Genomic DNA, 21060 nt, shown 5'->3' on the forward strand with positions numbered 1-21060 from the left:
AAGAGAACATTTCGGTATAAAGTAGTCACTGTACTCATGAATGATGAAGAGTAACACTGGAAGTTTTTTTGGGGAGTTATAAGCTTATGTCCTATTTGGAATCAGAGTAGAATTAAGAATCTACATCTGAGTAATCCCTGCGTACATACTCTTTTTTTTTTATTCGTGTGTATTTACTTTCTATCACAGTTATTTTCAGCTGATCAACTTAATTTTCTGTTTCAGTCTTATGTATAGATTAGCAGGGCATATATTATACAACTCTATTTTTAATGAACGAACTTATTGGAGGCGTGGGGTCTTCATTAGATGTGGTTTATTGTCTCATGGAATTCTGAATAAATAAAAAATCATTTTTTAAACTGAAAAGAGTAAAAATACTTTTTTATTTCTTATCCTCTCTTGTCGTTCCAAGCTTTTATCTTTTGATATTTCTTTGTCCCTTCAATTATTAAAAATTACCTTAATTAAAAGTCAGCATATATTGTAGTTGTTGATCTCTCTGTTTTTGTCTAGCTGATAAATAATTATGGAGATTGGTAGGGTTGCAACTTCCTTCGTTGGTACTAATACGATAACGATTATAGCAACTATATGACGTCATACAAAATTGACGTAGGTCTTTCTCCTGAAAATATGTGACCGTGCAAATCCTTTGTCTGTTATAATTGTTGTAATTATAAATCTACTTAATTCGAAAAATAAAATGTGAGATAAAAAAATCAAAGCTTATTTGGGTTGTTTTTCCTAGAAATGCGATAATATCAGATCATTTTTCATTACTTATTATGCTAAAAGTTATGTTAGATAACTATTTCAATTATACCTCTTCAAACTCGGTAATTAAGTTTAATTATTTAAAAAATATCCCACTAAATAACAATAAAACTCCGGATGCTGGTACTCCTAAATTTAATAAAAGGTGCTTCTTTAAATGAAAAGAATAATCATTTAATATCTGAGTGAAGTAAAACTTTAAAAGCTCCATTTCCACCAAAACTCAAATCCATTTTTCAATTTTGGGAATTGGTGTCTTTTCATCATGTAATAAATTCATGTCTTTTCATTATGTTGTGAATTAATTTAATACTTAATTCTTTAGATTAATAGAATTGACCTACTACTATATCTTCTAGGGTCGAAATAATATATATTGTAATTGCATGTTAGCCACACTGCCAGGATTAATATATAGTAATAATCATTATATTTTATCCATTATAGTGTTTTCAATACTAACGAAATTGGCATAAACCAAAGTGTTTTGTGCCAATATTTGAAGATGTATTTATTGAATTTACGAAAAATATAATTTAAATGTGTGATTTTTCAAAATATGTTTTATTATTTATAAATAGCAATTCTCGACCTTGAAAAAATACTTTTAACACTTTCAGTTCAATATATTCTTTCCTTAGTTCTTATATTACATGTAAATTGATAGTTGGAAGTAAAATTTTGTAACATTAGATGAATAGCTTATTAAATTAACTAGCAGGTCCCTAATCAATTATGAATTTCACCTAAGGGAAAATACGGATGTTTTTTTATCAACATATCTTAAAAATGAATAATGAATATTGATTTTAATTTTTTTCTTGTTAAACAAATTTACTGCTTCTTGTACAATGTAATCAAAGCATAAAATACTTGAAAGGGAGTATTATATTGCTGAAGAATAGAGAACATTAGAAGTTTATGCTATTATTCTTTGAAATAAAAAAATAATTATGGTATATAGATTTAAACATACTTTCAGTTCAGATTATGCTATCTATTTTTTTTATACTTGCTTACATTCTTTATTATGTGAATTTTTATGTTTGGATGAAAATTATAATAATTATTTCAATCTTGATCAGTTAACTAATGAAACAGTTCGTCTCAATTTTATTTTTAAATAGTTATCCAGTTTGGATTCAACTTTTTATGTATAGGATTAAATTGACTTAAACTAAGATAAACAATATAATTACAGATATACATCTCAATAAAGATAATATCTTCGTGCATTAAAACTAGAGTAGATTTGTCTGGCGTTGCCCTGGACATTCAAAGATTAAAATTAAATCTGAACACTTCTGCTTCATATATATATAAACCCAAACTCTTAAAAATTATTTTTGCTGCATGTTGGTCTATATCTTTGTACATTTTTTTAAATAAGATTATAAGATTAAGATAAGAAAAAATATTCAAACACCAACTGCAGAACTGTCATTCAATGAAATTTCATGTTATTGTCTCATTCTCTCTTCTCTAAATCTTATGATATCCCCTAAAAAAAGTATGCAAAAGTAATTTACAACATGAAGCAAGAATAGTTCTTAGAACTTTAGTTCTTTAATTTTGGTTTTATATGTAGTAGTTGTTTGTTTTTCAAAAAAGTTCGTATTTAGAAAAATGTTCTTTTAAGGGCGCCATGACCTAAAAGACCAAAAAACTTTTACCAAACCATCTCTGGAGCCTTAAGAATCTTTATAAATTCAAAATCCATTCATTGGTTTAGCTGTGATTCCCCGACAAACACATAGAGAGACATTCCCATGTCATTTATAAATTTAAAAAAATATAAATTTAGAAGAAAAAATTAAATTTATTATTATAAGCAACTAAATTCAAGCTGTTATAATTTATTAAATTTTCACGTTGTTTGCATCAAAACGAAAATAGGGTTAAAATTGTCTCACTTATTTTATTCCAATGAATTTATTCTGTATAAATTTAACAAAGTTTTGCAATTACTTTAAATTATTATATGTGTGTGGCGAGTCAATCCATCAAGATAGACTCAGCGTGCTTATATAATGTATATATGATCTAAATTAAATAAAGAGTCCTTATTATAAACTTAGACAAAGAACATCTAAGCTTCATTGGTGACCCCAACGTGATTTGCTGTATATTTCTAATGATACATATGTTCAAGAAATATATCAAAAATAAAGTCCGTGGTGATATAGTTAGATTTGATTTATTATACATTGACAAAGATAAAAAAACTATATTTCTCGGTGAGATGTAATTAGTGTCATTTTTTGATATGAGAAAGTAGAGAAGACATTCCCGTAGGATAGTTCTAAAAAAAAACAAATAGGTCAATTTTTCGTAACATAAAACATGACACCATAAACGTAAAAGTCTATGATTATACCTAACCTTTTATTATGAGTGCTTATCCTTAACAAATTATTGTGAATGTAGAAGGAAGACAAAAAAAAACCTTACGCTAGAATAATCTTCTAATTTCTTCCATAGACAATAACTTGTATTTTTTACATTTCTTGCAAAAAAATTGTAATACTTGTTTCTGCAATGTATGCAATATGTACATTTAAATATCGCCTTTCTTAAATATTTGCTGTGCAAATTACATGCATGGCATGAAAAGCATCCGGATCAGAAGATGCAAGTAAATTTGAATTGGTAGTATCAAAGTTACATGACTTACCTTATCAAAGAAAACCCATGGATTAAAAAAAATGAAGCAACATAACCTGATGAGTTATTCGTTCTAATAGATTACTCAAAGAAGTATTTACTACGAAATATTTCATTGATATATATAAATTGATGGACTATTAATTAATAGATGATGTAAGAGAAGAAGTTGACCTAGGCACGGATATTGTTACGGTGAGAAGTTGATGGAAACTCAAAATAGTTATTTTTAGAAGAAATAGTATTAACTAGTTCTTGGTCGGTTATGTTCGATTCGTTCTTTTTTTCATTACAAAAAAAAAAAAGAACTACATTCTTGAAAAGATGTTCCATTATTTTCTGTTGCAGTTTTTTTTTTTGTCAAATCTTTAGAAATCCATAATGGAAAATCAAAGTACGAATTCCAGGTTTTAATGCATTTATAAGAAGAATTTGAGTAGAATCAGACCATTCTTTTAAGTGCACAACCAAAGGAAAATCAGATATGAAGTTAAATGTGTTATTATTTTTTATTCCTTCTATAGGGTGTAAATTTGTCTAAAATGTCTTCCAATAATGCATCTGCATTAGTGTCCATCAGCTCTTATTCATGTTCGTAACACTAAATATAGTTGATGTTTTTCGAAAACTTCCATTAAATATTCTACAAACTCAATTTTTGCTGATTGTACTACGATTTTTAAATGACTCCAAACTGCTGCCTGGAAAAAATTAAAAAACCTATAGCTTTCTTACCTAACAATTATTTAATTGAATTTCAAGAAGCATAATTTTATTGTATAAGAGATATGTTATATAATTAAAACTTTTCTTACTAGTTTCCTATAAATTTTTTAGAATAATATTACAAAGACTGTGAACGTTAAAAATAAAAGTATACCTTTTCAGCATCACAAAATACATATGTATTGGATGTTTCTAATCTTTTATTCTCAATGGCAAAAATATTACCCTTATAAAGAGAAATTAAATGCTTATTTTCCTACTTGCATTGACGTGTTAAGAATTGATTTCACTTCAGAAAATTCCAGAGTCATTATTTTAGCTGATTTTTGATAATTTTGGGCGTATTCACTGAGGTATTATAATCTCTACGTTTTTCTTAGACATGGTACAAGTTGCTTGAAAGAATTGATCCAACAACTCGTATTCCATCTGTTAATGTGAAGCAAGCAAATGTCTAGTGAATATTTCATTCTCTTTCTTTATATATATACTATACATAATTGTAAGTGCTACTTCATAGCTTTCAGCTGCTTCAATTAATATATAATTCTTTGGTTTCACATTGTGTTTCATTAGTCTTAATTTGTTCTCTTATAATAACTCTGGCAAAGAATCAAGAAAACTGTTTACTGTAAACTTTCAGTAATTCCAAACCTTGTCCACATCTGGTGCGTTTGGACAAAGTAACATTTCGATTTTGTTTTAAACTTCGATAATTAGAAAAAAAAAAAGTGTAATGAATAGTTCTAACTTAGAATTTAACTTTATTTTAATATAAGTAAGATTCAACTAAGAAATTGTTTTATTTATAAATACTTTCACTATATCAATCGGATAAAAAACAAACAATCCCAACCAACAATAGACACAATAACACCACATCGGTATATACGATCACCATTTTGAGCAACTTATAGAAATACCCTCTTACAAGAAATCTATTAATGAGTGCAAAACATTTTTTAGGTGTTGAAATCCCTGTAGTGGTAGGATACATACTCTTCATTCAAAGTCAGGGGCCCAGAAAGTTCCTAACGATATACATCCCAATCTTGAGCAAGCTGGCTAATAATTATAAAGTCAACTTATTGACAGCTCAAAAGCAAAGAATTTTACTATTTATGGACTGATAGCGGGCTCTTGAGATATAAATGCAAAACTTCTTGCGGAAGATATTTTTACAGCAAGAAAATATTTTTATTGAACAGCGTGAAGTCAATTGCAAGAAGTTGATGGGTCTCTTCTTTTTTCAGGGTCATAATTTATATTGGGCCTAAGTCTAGAAATTCTAGTTAAGGCCTTTGATCGATACCTGTAACTCAAGAAAAATGTTCAAACTATGACTTTTCCAGTTAGGGTGCTGAAAAATCCAAAGAAAGTTTTCAGATTAGGATTTAAATAAAGTAACGCAGAGTTAAAGAGAGTTTATTCAGCGTCATTGCATTATATAATTTTCATATTTGAAACAACTAAATTCAGCACTTTTTAAATTATGTAATTGAGCAATCCGTTTTTTCAATTACAGATGTTTGAATAATATAATAACATTATTACAAATTACTTTTTGGCACAATTTGAGTAGTTTTTATTCTCTATTTCACCATTAATATGCTCTATTCATATATTTATAAATTTTATTAAAAATATTACTTCTCTTTACATAAATAACACTAGGAAAGCAACAAAAAAAAAAAAAAAAAAAGGGGTATTCTTTGCCTTGTGTATTTATATAGCACAAAAAACATCCGAGCTAGGTACTTATGTTTGAGAAAATATATTATACAGACGAAATAATGAATAGGTAAAAAATTGTAGGATACTTTTAGAAAAAAACAAAAACTCATGTAAATACCTAAGCAAAACGAAATAGTTGTTTTTTTTCCTCCCAAAGATTGAAGAGATGTACGATTATAGTCTTAAAGAAATTGCTTCCAGAAATACCGTGTTACTATACAATTTTAAATTCTAGAATATTTAACTATTGATTAATGATGACTATTACTATATCATTATGTTGAAAATATTGTTGAAATAAAAGTTTCTTCGAATTAATTCAGCAACAATAATACAAATGACGTTTTAAACTGCAATGAAACTACTCACCCTGCAATAGCGATGACGAAGCATTTCCTTCAGCTCTCCTTCAACCCGAAAACAAGAACTAAACCCATGAACGTGGTCCAAATCATTCTATCAATAGAAAACTGCTTTTGCAAGATCCAGGTTTTGATGAACTCCACACTTTAGTAAGGGTTGCAATGGAAAGAGAAAAGATGAGAGAATATGGGATCCTATACTAACAGTGAAACAACTTGACCCCAAGAGTATTTCACGATGAGCGGTGCCTCTGTAGTCACTATAATGAGATGCAGAAATTAGAGTATGACTTCAGGGAGTGCAAAAGACTAAAGAAAGTGGTGGAAGTCCGGGCGGAAGGTATTCTCAAAAATATTGGGAGAAGACCTACGTAGCACGAAATAATTTACGGCTTCTTACCGGACAGACAAAATGTGACTATGAGGCAAAGTTTTGGACAATGGTGGCAACGAGGGATCCCTGGTATTTCATGTCTCTAGAAAATGGGCCCAGGTAGTAATACGAAATCTCAAGTCTATAAATAGTATGTACAAATATTTGTTATTCCTGATGTGGTTTTTATTTATTTTATATGACTTTAATTAATTTATGGTGTGTATTCGTTATTGATATATATCTTATATTTTTCTTAATCAATTAACAGTGATATTGGTGTGAAAAAAATAACAAATTAAAAAAAAGTTTTCTCTTCAATTAAGTGGTAGCCTTTGTCCACCAGCATTCGAGATTGTTTGCAAGTAGGGGTGAACATTTATGATTCTAACATCATTTAGGTGGGGCAGTCCGCAAACAATTATAGTTCTTTTAAGGAGGGGTTTTTTCAACAATTTTGATAAAAAAAAAAATTCTTTTTTATAAATACCAATTTGACAATAAAAATAATGAGATTTTAATTTGCGAGAAGAACAGCCACACCTTAAATTATGTAATCCTTTACGTTACTCAATGAAATGAGTTGAAAAGAGACTCGATCATGTACTTTTAATTTCCTAGTAATATTAAATAGACCCAGTTATACCAACTCCAGTTTAGGTAATTATTAGATCATATAACATTTTTATTTGTAATATGTTTTATTCCACATGAAATTGTCTAAAGTTAATCTCCTCATCAGCTCAGAATTTGATGCAATTTAGTATATATGTACATTTTTACACGTCAGTTTCTAATATATTTTTACATCAATCAAATAATTACTTCCAAATATATAGGACAAACGATATATGTCGAATAATATTTAGTTATTATATGTTGAATTTATATGTGATTGGGAGTCAAAAATTTAACTATTTGTGAAAATGTAAAGTTATGCAGGCTTAAAAGTGCCTTTAATTATGATTGAAAGAGTTTAAAGTATTTGTGTGAATTAGTCAATGGTTCTAAATTTTTTCAAAAAACGTCTTTTGATTTTAATATTATCTGTATACTTCACATAACAGTTTTTTAGTAAGTTAAATAATATTGCAATCAAAATTTGTTTATTAATTTTTATGAGTAGTCAGTATTTATCTGTCTAATAGAACATTCATAGTAATTAAACGAATTGAAGTATTTTTGTCTGTTTGTTAGTGTATCAAAACATGAAAATTTTATAATGTACATTACAATTTCCAATGAAAATTTAGTATAAGCTATTTTTGATAAAAATAATGACCTCCGACGGCAACGACAATTTAAATATAAATAGCTATTTTTTCTACAAATAACTAACATAGCAATGTAGCACATTGCCTAAGACTCAATGATTTAATACTACACTTATTTGTTATTCTTACAAATGTTTTCGCTTAACACCTAATTTTGTCATAATAATTCTGTCATTTTTATAAATTATTTTCTCATTTATTTATATTAAACAAAAGAAATATAGAAAGGGGTAATGTACTTTTGCTCAATTTATCTTCTTTGATTTAGTAGACAATGATTTTAAATTTTTTAAGAACAAATTATAGATATAATTAGTTATAAAACCACTATATTTGTGTGTAAGTGTATCTTCCCAATTGACAAAATCAATAATAACCTTTAGGGACGTAATTGTTTTTAACGCATGCGTGACCTACTCTCTATCATTCATTGATGCAGGATTCGCTTCTAAAAATCCATAATTATTTCATAAAATGTGAATTTTTGTTACTGTCGCTTATAAACTTTCAGGGAGCAATAACATCCGCCTTTTGGTAAATAACTCAACCATCAAACAATGCAAGTCCATACTTTTGTTCTATTATTATCCCCTTGAATTAAAGTCAATGTTCTACATTTTTATATTTCCTATAGATATATAAAATATCTATTTGTATGCGTAATACATGCTCTCAAATTAACTCAAAGGTCATTTTTTTATAATACTAGCCAGTCATGTTATGACCAATATATATCGACGATTAGGTTTCTTATTATTATTAGAAAAAAATAATTCAATTTTGGCCTAAATTAAGAACAATGAAAAACTATTAATATGCTTGAAAGATACTTAAAGTCTTTTTTCAAACTATTTCAATCGGTAAACAAAGCTAATTTAGTATATTATTTATGAACATCATGCTTTCTAATAGGTACTTTAAAATTTGATATATTTTTCCGAGATAAATAACAGGAACATGTCCCTTATTAAAGACCTATAATATCCTGACAATATCTAATGCTATTTAACAAAAAAAATTGTCAATACAGGGACAATTATAATATTTTGTTTTGATCTACAAAATCTTTCCGTATAAAAATTAGGAAGTCTTCTAAAAAAATTATTGCTTCTAAAAAAAGAAGTTTTGCATGCACGTAAGTAACTGACATGTTTCGAAAATTGCAATGTTCTTTTAGTTATTTTCATAAAATAAGTATTTTGTTGATATAAATATGGAAAATCCTTCAAGTTATTACTCCATTGTTGTTTAAAAAAATAAAGATATGATGCTTAAGGCTGGGGAAACAAGCTCTATTAATTAAAAATGCATGCAAAATAATTTCAATATATTTTAATAATTAAATAAAATAAATGTGTTAATCTCTTTTAATGGATATATACAGTAATACCAAAAAAAAAATCATTTTTATAAACTATATTGAATTTCAAATAAACATATTATATTTTCAAAAGTTAATTTTTGAAATTTATGAAAATTAATTACGTATGAATAACAAAGAATAAACAAAAAAAATACTTTTTTTTTTTCTCAGGAAAGGAACTACAACCAAATCTATATTTTATTACTAAATATCTTTTATAAAGAAAAAAAAATAATACTAAACATATGTATATATAATAATATTTGAGATTTATCAACACAATTAATTTAGTATAGATTTTTTTAAGATAATGATTCTAAGGGTATGTTCAACACTTAACTCTCAAATACTTCCTGGGATGTTTATTTACTACAGAGACTGAATTATTTTTTTAATATCTTGTGTATATGTTATTTTTGCTTCAACTTCCAAACGGACCCTGTTTCCGTTCCCCCGTTTGTTTGATTTTTAGATATAAAGTAATCAGTTTTAGCTACAAACACTTAATGCCATAATACTATTTATTCGATGAAGTAGTCACGCAGTTCTAAAATATTAAGAAAACTTTATTCCGCAAAAGTGCTGTAGCAAAACTTGTAGAATCGTATAATAAAAATAAAGAGTTCTAATTTACCCGTGAGTCAATGATCTCCCACCAAATACTCTTGTTGACTTGAGCAATGAACGATAAACAGTTTCTATTCAAAATGGTAAGCAATCTGTTTTTTTAAGTGCAAATTTTTTTTTATGAAATTTAAGTTTTTGACCATTTTGGAATTTTGAAAAATGTTCCCAACATTGGAACCGTGATTTCTAATAAGCTTAAATACAATAAAAAGCATAAACAGGTCGTACTGGGCCGTGCAGAATTATTTACCCATTTTTGTTCAGAACATATCGCGGGCAATTATGACATTTGAATGACTTGAGAAACAACTTATTCATACATTTTTAGAATAATAAAATAGTTTGTGATCAAATTTCATCAATGTAGTCACCATTTGACTCAATGACACTGGTCAGGCGATGTCTGAAGCTGCCACAGACTTGCTGGGTGTAATTGGCGTCCATGGAGGCCCAGGCCTTGTTGACAGCAGCCTTTAAGGCATTTATGTTCTTGTGTCGTTTTTTGCAGGCCTTGGTCTCCACGTGCGCCTAGATAGGGAAGTCTACCAGTAGTCCTTGGCCAAAAGTTTATGTTGTCCTTGAGCCACTCCTGAGCTTTCTTGAAAGCGTGGGAGGGTGCTCCATCTTGTTGAAAAAGCCAAGGAGAGTTGCCGACTATGGATTTGATCCACGGAAGGACCTTGGACCGCCAGAATCTTCACATAATCCTCCACTATTAATCTGAGCTAGTGGAGAACCATACCGGGTTCATGGCCTTCCCGTTAGATCTCCAAACTTCTCCAAAGCTCACAACACGGTCATTTTGCCTGTTGAAAACAGGATCGACCGTAAAAGTTTTCTCATCTGAAAAAATGATGATTCGTCCAGATGAGCTCTTGATATAATTCCAGATTTTCTTGGCACACTCAAGTCTGACTTCTCGCTGACGTTCAGTTAGCAGAGGCCGCTCAGTACGCCTCAGGGGATTTCCTCCAGCCCTTTTCAATGCCCTTGAAACAGTTGATCTCGACGTTCGCATCTTTCTGGCCATGTTGGCAATGGACCTGTTGGGAGTCCTCTTGAACACTGCCTTTACTTGCCTTGTTGAGACAGTGGGATTCCTGCCAGCCCCAGGGGAATGGTTCAGATCACCCCCAGCCTCCAATCGCTTGGAAACGTTGTAAATTCTCTTCAACGAGGCCCCAACCTGTTCCTTAATATTGTTATGAGGCACTCCCGCTCGGAGGAGGGCTGCAATTTCGATCTTCTTTGTTTCCTGATTGGACATGGTCTCACGGGTGGGAGTTGTTACGCTCTCACAGGAAGGATTTTTGTTTATTTTAACAGTAAAAATACGAAACAATCAGATTGGTTGCCACAAAACCTCTTAAAAAGTATATATACATCATCGGTAAATAATTTTGCACGACCCGGTTTATTTGTAATCATTGGTATAAGGTAAATGTTTATTCCACAGAAAATTATTCAATTTAAATTCACAAAAAGTAATACGAATATTTTTTCTTAAGAAACTTACTTTTCCCATCTTTATATATATAGTTATCCATAAGTACATAAATTGATTAAACTTTTAATATACATTTCACGTATACTAAAAATGTTATTATATTAAAAAGTAAGTCAAAATGATAAAAGGCACAAATGTACTATTGGATGCCAGAATAGGGCTAATTCAATTTCAATTTTTTTACATGTAAAGATGAATAATAAAATTTATTTAAAAAAATTAATCCAAAAGTAAAATTTTCTTGTCCTTATGTTGAATTTAAATTATAATATCAATCTATAAAATTATCAAATATGAAATCATTTTAGACCATTACGTAAAAGGAAAAATGTAGTAATCAATAATTTTTGCTGATTAGAGAAAATTTGACTGTAACCTGGAGTTTTTGAGAGTTCGAGGAGAAGTCAAAAATCTGGCAAATGACCCATGTTAACATGAGCTGCCAGTTAAGGATTTCTGGGAAAGAATGTATCATTGTGATAGAGAGGATAATCTTTAGCATTTATTGTAACATTAGCAGAGCAAAAATATTAAAAAATTATACTTACATAGGGACACAGGGTTCGGCATATCTTTAAAAACGAGCTTTGGGGGCCTGTAATAGCTGTATACGTTCTGGTTGGATACTTTTTGTTGTTATGACGATTAGTCAGAAGTGTTTGGTGTCAGTTAAAATAAAGTGGAAACGGCAGAGTGTCCTTATTGTGATCCGTGCAGGACCAGCCAATGTTGAAACTGTAAACTTCTGAAACCTTCAATTTGGTATAGTCCATTTTAAACCTAGAAGCAATTAACCTGTAAATATATTGTTCATCATCTTTCTTCATTTTATTGGGAGACATATCCAAAAGGTACAAAGAAGGACGTAAACCTTACAGACGTGATCCACTTTATTAAGTTACATATCAATGTAATTGAAGAAATGGACTAGTTCTTAAGGTAAATGAAGACTATGCTACATGATTTATTTTAATTTTTAATTGTTCTTCTGTTTGTTTTTTATCTGTATTTTTTGTTCGATACTTTTATTTTTTTTAACCGTTTTTTTTTTAAGTTTAAAACTTTATGTTTTATGCGATGTGCTCAGCCTTTAGCACATTTCGTTTCTGAATAAAGTTACAGCATGTGTCCAAAAAAAATCTTTTCTACAGGAGACACCACATACGGGCCTATGAGTTGACTTTTATCTAATTAGAAGTAGTGGGTCCATCCATTTTGCATTCAACGCCCAATATATTAATTGTGTTACGTAGGCTGCTATATATATTTCTAGTCTATGCTACACTAAGTGTTGCCAGGTGCAATTTGACATTTCATTTGGTAAGTTAGACATTTTTGTAGCAGAATCGTACCACAATGTTTTGGTGTACGACCATCATTTGTGTTGTTTACAGTGACCTGAAAAAATGAATTCGGCAGACTTAATGGAATTAAGTCGAGAACATTTTCGTGCGATCATTTTTCACTTTTCGACATGGATTATCACGACAAGAGTGCATTGACGAACATATTTTATAGTATTGTGGAAAACTGGTTAGTGAATTCTACCGTGGCCATTGTCGCTCGAAGACGAATTCTGTGAAGGAAGTCCAGAAACAGTCGTTGTGCAAGATAATTTTGATGCCGTGCATGAAGTGATAATGTAAGATCGTCATGTGGCATACCGTGAGATACAGACATCATTGGCATTTCTTCTACCAGCATACATTCGATATTGCATGTACACCTGGCCGTAAAAAAAAGGTTTGTACTGGTTGGATCCTGTAACATTTGACAATCGCTCAAAAGAAGGCTCGTGTCGATAGGTGCAAAGAAATGTTGAAAAAATACGCTTGTAGTCCTTCAAAAGACGTTTATAAGATCTTCACGGGTAATGATCTTCACGATCATGGATCTATGCGTATGAGTCCGAAAAAAACAACAATTTAACGTGTGGGTCTTCAAAAACGAGTCAAATCCAACGAAAGTTGATTGTGGAAGAATCAATTCGAAGCAAATGATCGATTGTTTCTTAACTGGTCGTGTGGCGACTGTTTCACTTGAGCATTGTAAGGCGGTCAATTTTGAAAATCACAATTTGTTTGACTGAATTCTTTGGATAAATTCGAAAAACGAAGAAGAGAAGACGAATCATTGTTCAGTATGATACACATCAGCTCAAACCAGCGCCTTTTTGACCAGCCAAAACATTGAAATGATGGGGCATCCACCGTACAGCCCTGACTTGGCATCCACTGACTTCTTTTTATTCACGCACATCAAGAAAAAATGCGTGGTCAACGATTTTCGAAGAATATGCTGTTGAAGCGTTTAAAAACCATATTATAGAGGTGTCTCAATGAGAGGAGAAACAGAGCTTCTACAATTGGTTTGAGGGTATCCAAGAGTGTATAAATCATGTTGAAGAATAATTTGAAAAACAATCAAACCATTTTAGATGATAAATATTCTCATTTTCATTATAACGCCAGAAATATATATAGCAGCCTAAGTAACTATCGCATAGTCACCTATTTTCAAATACAAAGAAGGAAGCCAGGGACCTATAGAGAGGATATAAATTATTTTTCAATCGTATCAGAATTGAATGTTAATAAATCCAAGATACACTAAGTAGAACACTAACCTCACTAGGTGATGCTTATAACGATGTCTTTTAACAAAGGTTGTTCCTTGGGACGTCTTTTTTGCATCCAACTTTAACAAATTTTATTTATTTGCTTTCATTTTCTTATTAAAAATCAAGTGAATAACGAGATAAACGTAAAAATTAAAAAATAAGACTGTTAAAGGATCAAATTTTCCTACTTCTACCTTGCCAAGATAGTGTTTCTACTTTTTTGCTTCAATTTTTAATTTTTCCTTTCCTCATTAAAATTTTTGAAAATCGTTTATTATTGCACATTTAAAAATCATTATTTGGGGCATACTCTTTCTATACAGGTATTCTTTAGTTTTTTAAATATGTGTACTATAGTGGAAATCAAGAAAAGATGTCCAATGGAAATGAGATGAAACAATTTTGTAATATACTTGTCATAATTTGAACCATTTATCTCTCCAATTTTTTCTCTTGGTTACATAAGAAATCATGTTTTAAAAAGATTAATACTTGTCGAGAGACAATACTTTTAGTCACTAGATGTATTTTATTAGTTTGACATGTTATTAACCTTCTTCACTATCCAATAGCTATATAAATATAATAAAAATTATTGCAAAATATAAGGGGCATTAAAAAGAGATTGTTGAATTGCAAATTTTGTTAGAAACAACAACGTTAAAACATAACCGAGTCTATTTATTCGAATAAACAAACTTGATGACCTTTTTCTGAGGGAAAGTTGCATAGGAAAGGGTATGGCCATAAGAGAAACTCCCTTTTTTGAAATGACGGTCAGAGTTGATATAGTTGGGCAAGGGGTCAATATTCTTCTGATTCCATATGGTTGGCTGTGCAGATTTTCCTCAATCATTTTACCGGCCGTTTCTGAAGTCCTTTTGAAGTTTGAAAATCCTGGATCGACTGAGACTCAGTTTTCCATAAGTTGTCACCACTAAATTGTTGGTTACAACCCCAGACAGGGCTTAAGATTTGATGATGTTACGCTGACTAGACATAGAAAGTCAAAAATATTCTTAGGTGTCTTGCTGATTCATCAAATTTGACAGTCTAATGCATTTTTTTTTTTTTGGTTGAAATAAAAAAACAAGAAATGAAAGTGTAGTAGGAATAATTTTTCAAAAATCTCGAAAATTAGACAAACATTAAAGCATTGAAAATGGTTATACCAAAACGTAAGCACCCTTCTTATATCTATATAGATATAGTTCTTTTATGTTTTGCAACATAAAGTTAAAAAGATAAATTACTTTTGATTACAAAGGAACCGAACGAATACCTAAAATTTCCTTTGATTAATGAAATTAACAAATAAGATATTGATATTCGAGCATAAATATTTATAAAAATTATTTTAAAGACTATACGAAGAATGCACAAACAAATGAAATGAATTTAATAGCTTACTTATATATTTTATTTGTGTTGCCTTGCTTTGTTTTTTAAATACACAATAATAATAATCATTGATTTAGTTATTAGTTGAATAGCTATATAGATATATCAACATATATAAAACTTTTCAAGCTTTAATAGTCATATAATCTGTATATATAAGAGAGAATGTGAGTGTGTGTACATGTCCTTTATACGTTCCCACACCCTTGAAGGTTGGAGGCTAAAAATTTGCATGAGTCCCTCCTTTGAGCTTGGATGGAGTAACACAGGGGTATCGATTTTGGGGAAGGTGGTTATATAATGGGGGGTTATGCTATACTGAAAACACAAAAATTGTTTTTTTTGGGAACTCAAGAAAAATAGAAAAGGGTTTCGTTCGTATATAAATTTGCACAGTAAAAATTGATGTTGATCTAAAATATCTGTCCTTTTCCGATTAATTTTTTAATTTTATTGATTTTGATTTGTTTTTTTCAATTTTTCATCAAACGTCTATTTTCAATATTTTAAATGATTAGTCTCAATTCGATACATTTTTCACATAAAAATTTATAAATTTTTTTAATTATTAACATTATTTTCAATATCCATATCATTTTATAACATAATTTTTGCAATATTTGCAAAAATGAATGAGTTATAACTTTTTTGTTTTTGCAAGTATGAAAAAAATTGCTAGGTCTGTCTTTCTTTTACATTTTCCATAAATGATATTAAATATTTTTTTGCAAAATTATTGCTTAAAATTTTTTTTTGCAATTTTCTTCACAAATTTCAAATAAGGAATTTTTGGAAGTAAATAAAAAATGGTCTTCTCTCATAGACAGTTTTGTAGATGCATACATGTTGTTAGTTAAAGTTTATCAAACAATATTTTATATATATATTTATAATAATACCAATAAAGTTGCAAGAGGTAATAATAAAAGTAATAAGAGTATTTTTTTGATAGGGGGGGGAGGGAGGGGGGATAAGTTGCTATGATGAGTTTGAAGAATCCAAGATAAATAGAATAAGAGTTATCATTATCTTTTTCGAGAAAAACGAAACTTTCAGTTTATATTTATTAGTATATGCAGTATATAGAAGAACTTTCTTATTATTATTTTTTAATTTTCTTAATAAATTTAATAATTTTCGATGGGATTTCTCTCTTCCCCTTATCCTGAGCAAAACATGGTAATCCTAAGTTGGTAAATACACCGAGGAAGGCATCATAATGTGAACTGCTAATTAATATTTATTTTCTCATTCCTATACAAAGGTTTAGTAAATTTTTTGTTATATTTTGTTTCAGCCATCCTTGTTATACAAACAAATTTCACTCATTATTTAGTCATTTTCTCATCATAAGCAAGCAACAAGCAAAAAGGCCGTTCATCTTAGATCTCCTAGATACTAGAATTGATGTGATGAAGATTGTAGACATTTTTAAGTGTTTTAGGAGCCTGGTCTTTAAGTTGGTTCAGATGAAAAAAAAAAATGGAGGTGTTGAAGGCATAACTGAAAGAGAGATACAAAGTTCTTGTTTAGTTTGAAGAAGAATATAAAAGAGGAACTGACTAAGTTCATGAATTACCTCTCCATGTACTTCTCTCTGGCTCCTAGGACTATCAGGAGGAAATACCGCACAATTTGGGATTAGTTTCTTTCACAGAAACACCACGCCACCTGCTGATAAAGGGCATGAACGCCATGAACTAGGAATTGATTAATTCCATAACCACTGTAACAACTGTAACAAAATTCGCAAGGAGGCCTACTATTGATATGAAATAATTATGAGGTTGCAAATAGGAAGTATTAAGTATTATTATATGAAATAAAGAGGCAGTCTATTTTCTAATTGTATTTATTGATATTAATTGAAACGCAACGTGGCACAGTCGGTAGAATAATTAAGTAGTTAAGAAATTTGGAAAAAACAAAGGTGACAAAATTAAATTTTAAAAAGGATGCCGACAAAGAGCGAATTAAAAATGGATAATATATCACTTAAGGAGCGGATTTAAAAGCTGGAAAATAATTTAGAAATAAGAAATCAAGAATCTAAAGTGACAATAATGAAAATGGTATGGAAGAAAAAAAACAAGGTTGGGATGAAACCCGATCATTCATGGAGAAAATATTCGAAAATTTCAATGATCATAAGAGAAGTAAGGATAATAGGAAAGTCACAGAAGGAAGGCTATCATTAAGAGTCAGATAAGTAAAAATACACATACACCTACCACGTCAAATGGAAGAAGATAATGATAGAACACTCTTGGAAAATTATCTAATGGTGATATGGATGAATGACCAAAGAGAAGTTAAGAAATTTTTTTTTTTTAAGTCATTATGTAGTCTGGTTATTTTGAATAAAATCAATCAAGCCGTGGAAATTAACGTTGAAAATAAAAATTCAACAAAATAAATTATGATACTTACAGAAAATTACCTACCGACAAAGACACAAATATGGCATTATAACGAATAAAATTAGTAGAACGAAAACAAAAAGTGTATGGAAAATTTGATTCATTCTGCACTTCATTATGTGTTCAAGCTGAAAACGCTTGTTTCTTGAGACGACGTTTGATGCCGGGATGTCAAATTTAGTTATAATTCGGATTAGAAGAGAAGCTACAAAGAAATTGTTATAATCTAAATCACCCCAGTTATCCCTTACAGAAGTTAATTATATCTGACGCAGTGAAGAGATGAGAAAAGTCCAGGAAGAGGCATTGGCTAGAAAATCATCAGAATTCATATCTAGTATAAACCAACAGAATATTTAAGCGATAAGAAGTCAAAAAGTATGGGATGCTCCTATTGTGGAACTACAATAGTGGAAAGGGAGGAAAATGTCTGTTATATGAAAAGAAGTAGAATCGATGTAATAGAATTGGACATTATCAAAGAGTTTACAATTCTAAAATACATGATAAATGATTTGCTGTAATAAGAATAAATGGAATTAAGGAAGATAATAATGATCAAATCGTTTTTACTGGATGCAATTTTGTGAAAGAAAGATTATTGATAAAATTATAGCAGTTCCTGATACAGGAGCAGAAGTTACTGCAGAAGAAATAGGGTTTGTTAAGAAGATTAGATTAAATAAGAAAATGGTGAAAAGTAAGAAGAAGAGAAGATTTCAGGTGTTGATGGATCGCAAAGAGTAAGTCTGTTCTTAACAAGAACTTCGCATCCCTCTTTAATTTATTTCCTCCACTTTTTGACATCTTGGAGAGGTCCTCTCCATATTTTTCATCTTGGCCAACTTAATAACCCAGCTCATAAAACCCTTAATAATATCCGTAATCTTCATCATATCAACTCCTGTATCTAGAAGATCTGAGATGCGCAGCCTTTTTTCTTATTATTTTTCTTATTCTTATTATGATAGGACAAAAACATTTAGTATAGTTTGCTTATGTTATAAGGACAGGTGAAACAAAATATCAAAAAATAAAGACTAAACATGATAATGAGAAAATCAACATTAATTAACAGTCTCCTTTTGCCTACCCTACTCCGTAAATTTACCTATATAAATATTTTTTTTAGGTCTTTTTAGGTATTACAATATATAACATAGAAAAATATATTATAATAAATTGGAAAATTACATTCCGTAAAAATATAAATAAACAATGTAGTTTTGAAATAAGTTTCCAAAGTTAGTTCCTCTTTATTTACACTAAAAATCTATTCAATAAATAAACACAAAAAAAGGACTAAGAAAATAACCCAACTACAAAAATCATAAAATAACCAACAAGTTCGGAAATCCAAAACTAAGTATCTAGGATTTGCCTATTTTTATGTCTACTGAAAATACTCGAATGTCAAGGTTTCGTCCTTTGGTATTTTCAATTCAAGCGCCATGTATATTGACGCTGACGCAATAACTATGCCTCTTAACCCATTGCCATCCGTCGGCTTCTTCCAGGTCATATATTCCGCAATTAGAGACTTAAAGTAAAGTATGCCAAACTCGATGGCTTTAGCCTTCTGCAAAGGAATTTAATTATTGTTGGGACACCCAAAAATAATTGTGGCCGAGATATGGTTTGGTGAGGTGTTTATATGACCTTCTAAGTTATATTAAAGAAACTTCCCTCAATAACAACAAAAAATGACACCCAGTAAAGGTTTTCTTATTATTTTTCTTATTCTTATTATGAAAGGTTTGCTTATGTTAAAAGGACTGGTGAAACAGAATCAGTAGCTATAACTGCACTGTAAATTTGACGTCCATTCACAGATTTTAGTGCTGCCTGAATGTTCCAAGAAATATCAGTGATTCTCCTTTAACTAAGAAATCGTTTTTGCCTGGGCCGCACTTCATGTTTAAAATTGGCTCAATTTGCATGTATAACACTGAAACAACAATTATAAATGTTCATTAAGCACCATGATGGGCCTCCAACGACTGAAGTTTGTTCCGTTACCTTTTTTTTTTGGAACAAGATAAATTTTTCTCATTGTCAGCACTTTTGGAGGACGGCCGTGTTTCTCCAAAGATGTACCAATACACGTTAAATAAGGCAAAACTTCCTTCTTTGCCACGACATAAACTTTTGCAATCAATCTATTAGGTCGTCCACAACCCTTATCAGATATACATTTGTTATCTATAAAATTTCTAAGAATATCTTCTTTGAAAGTTGTTCCCTGACACAGGGAAGTTTTTCTATCTCCTACTACAGTATTTTGGAAGAACTCATGAAAATAGTTCAAGATATCCTCTTTTTTTTACCAATCTTTTTCTATCCACCATTATTAACTTAACCCCTGTTGTGGGAGCACCACATTTCCGGCCCAGCTTTTTAAGCTGAAGACTGAAGTTATATTCTTATAAATTTTCCTATTCTTCTCTTCATCAACTATATCATGATCTAAAAGTATTGATTGTATCTGTTACATTTGCCCTGACAAAAGGAGAACTTTTTGTCACAGTAAGGTTCAAGTTATCACTGAATTTTGTACCTGCCTCCCTTCTTCGTTTGAGGAAATTTCTGGTAGTAACTTGAATAATATTACAAAGTTGCAAAGCTATCCCAAAGCAGATAATGTGCTATCAAAAATTACTGTCAGTCTACGTTGAAGACTTTGTTAAAAATCTTCATCCTCCAAAATCCAGTGAGGTATTTTGAATTGTTTCATTTTATAGTCATGTGTGAAAATGTGTATTTATTCTTTGATTATTAATGCTTGAAAAGTTTAATATATGTAATGATATGTCTCTCTTGCTATTCATACAACAACTAAATGAATGATAACTATATAACTACCCTGTATATTAATTTCCCTTATATTAATGTATTAATCAAGTTTATAATTTTGCATATTATCAAATTGTCTACACAAGTAATCAATATATCCTACAAACTTTCTAAGAAGGGAACGTCCTGTTTTCTTCATATGGAGTAATACAAGGTTAGTTGAAAAGTTCACGGCCTTACAATGAAGGCTTGCAACTTTTAGAAAAAATGATTTGGGTTTTCTACATATCTCCCTTGACTTCCAGACACTTAATCTAGCATATCTTAAACATCAGTATTCCTTCCCGGAAGTGAGAGTATGGAAGGTTATACAAACAATCAGCTACTCTTAACTTCAAAGAAACATATTTCTTTATGTT

The sequence above is a fragment of the Lepeophtheirus salmonis genome, chromosome 6 (assembly GCF_016086655.4).
Source record: "Lepeophtheirus salmonis chromosome 6, UVic_Lsal_1.4, whole genome shotgun sequence".
Lineage (NCBI taxonomy): Eukaryota > Metazoa > Arthropoda > Copepoda > Siphonostomatoida > Caligidae > Lepeophtheirus > Lepeophtheirus salmonis.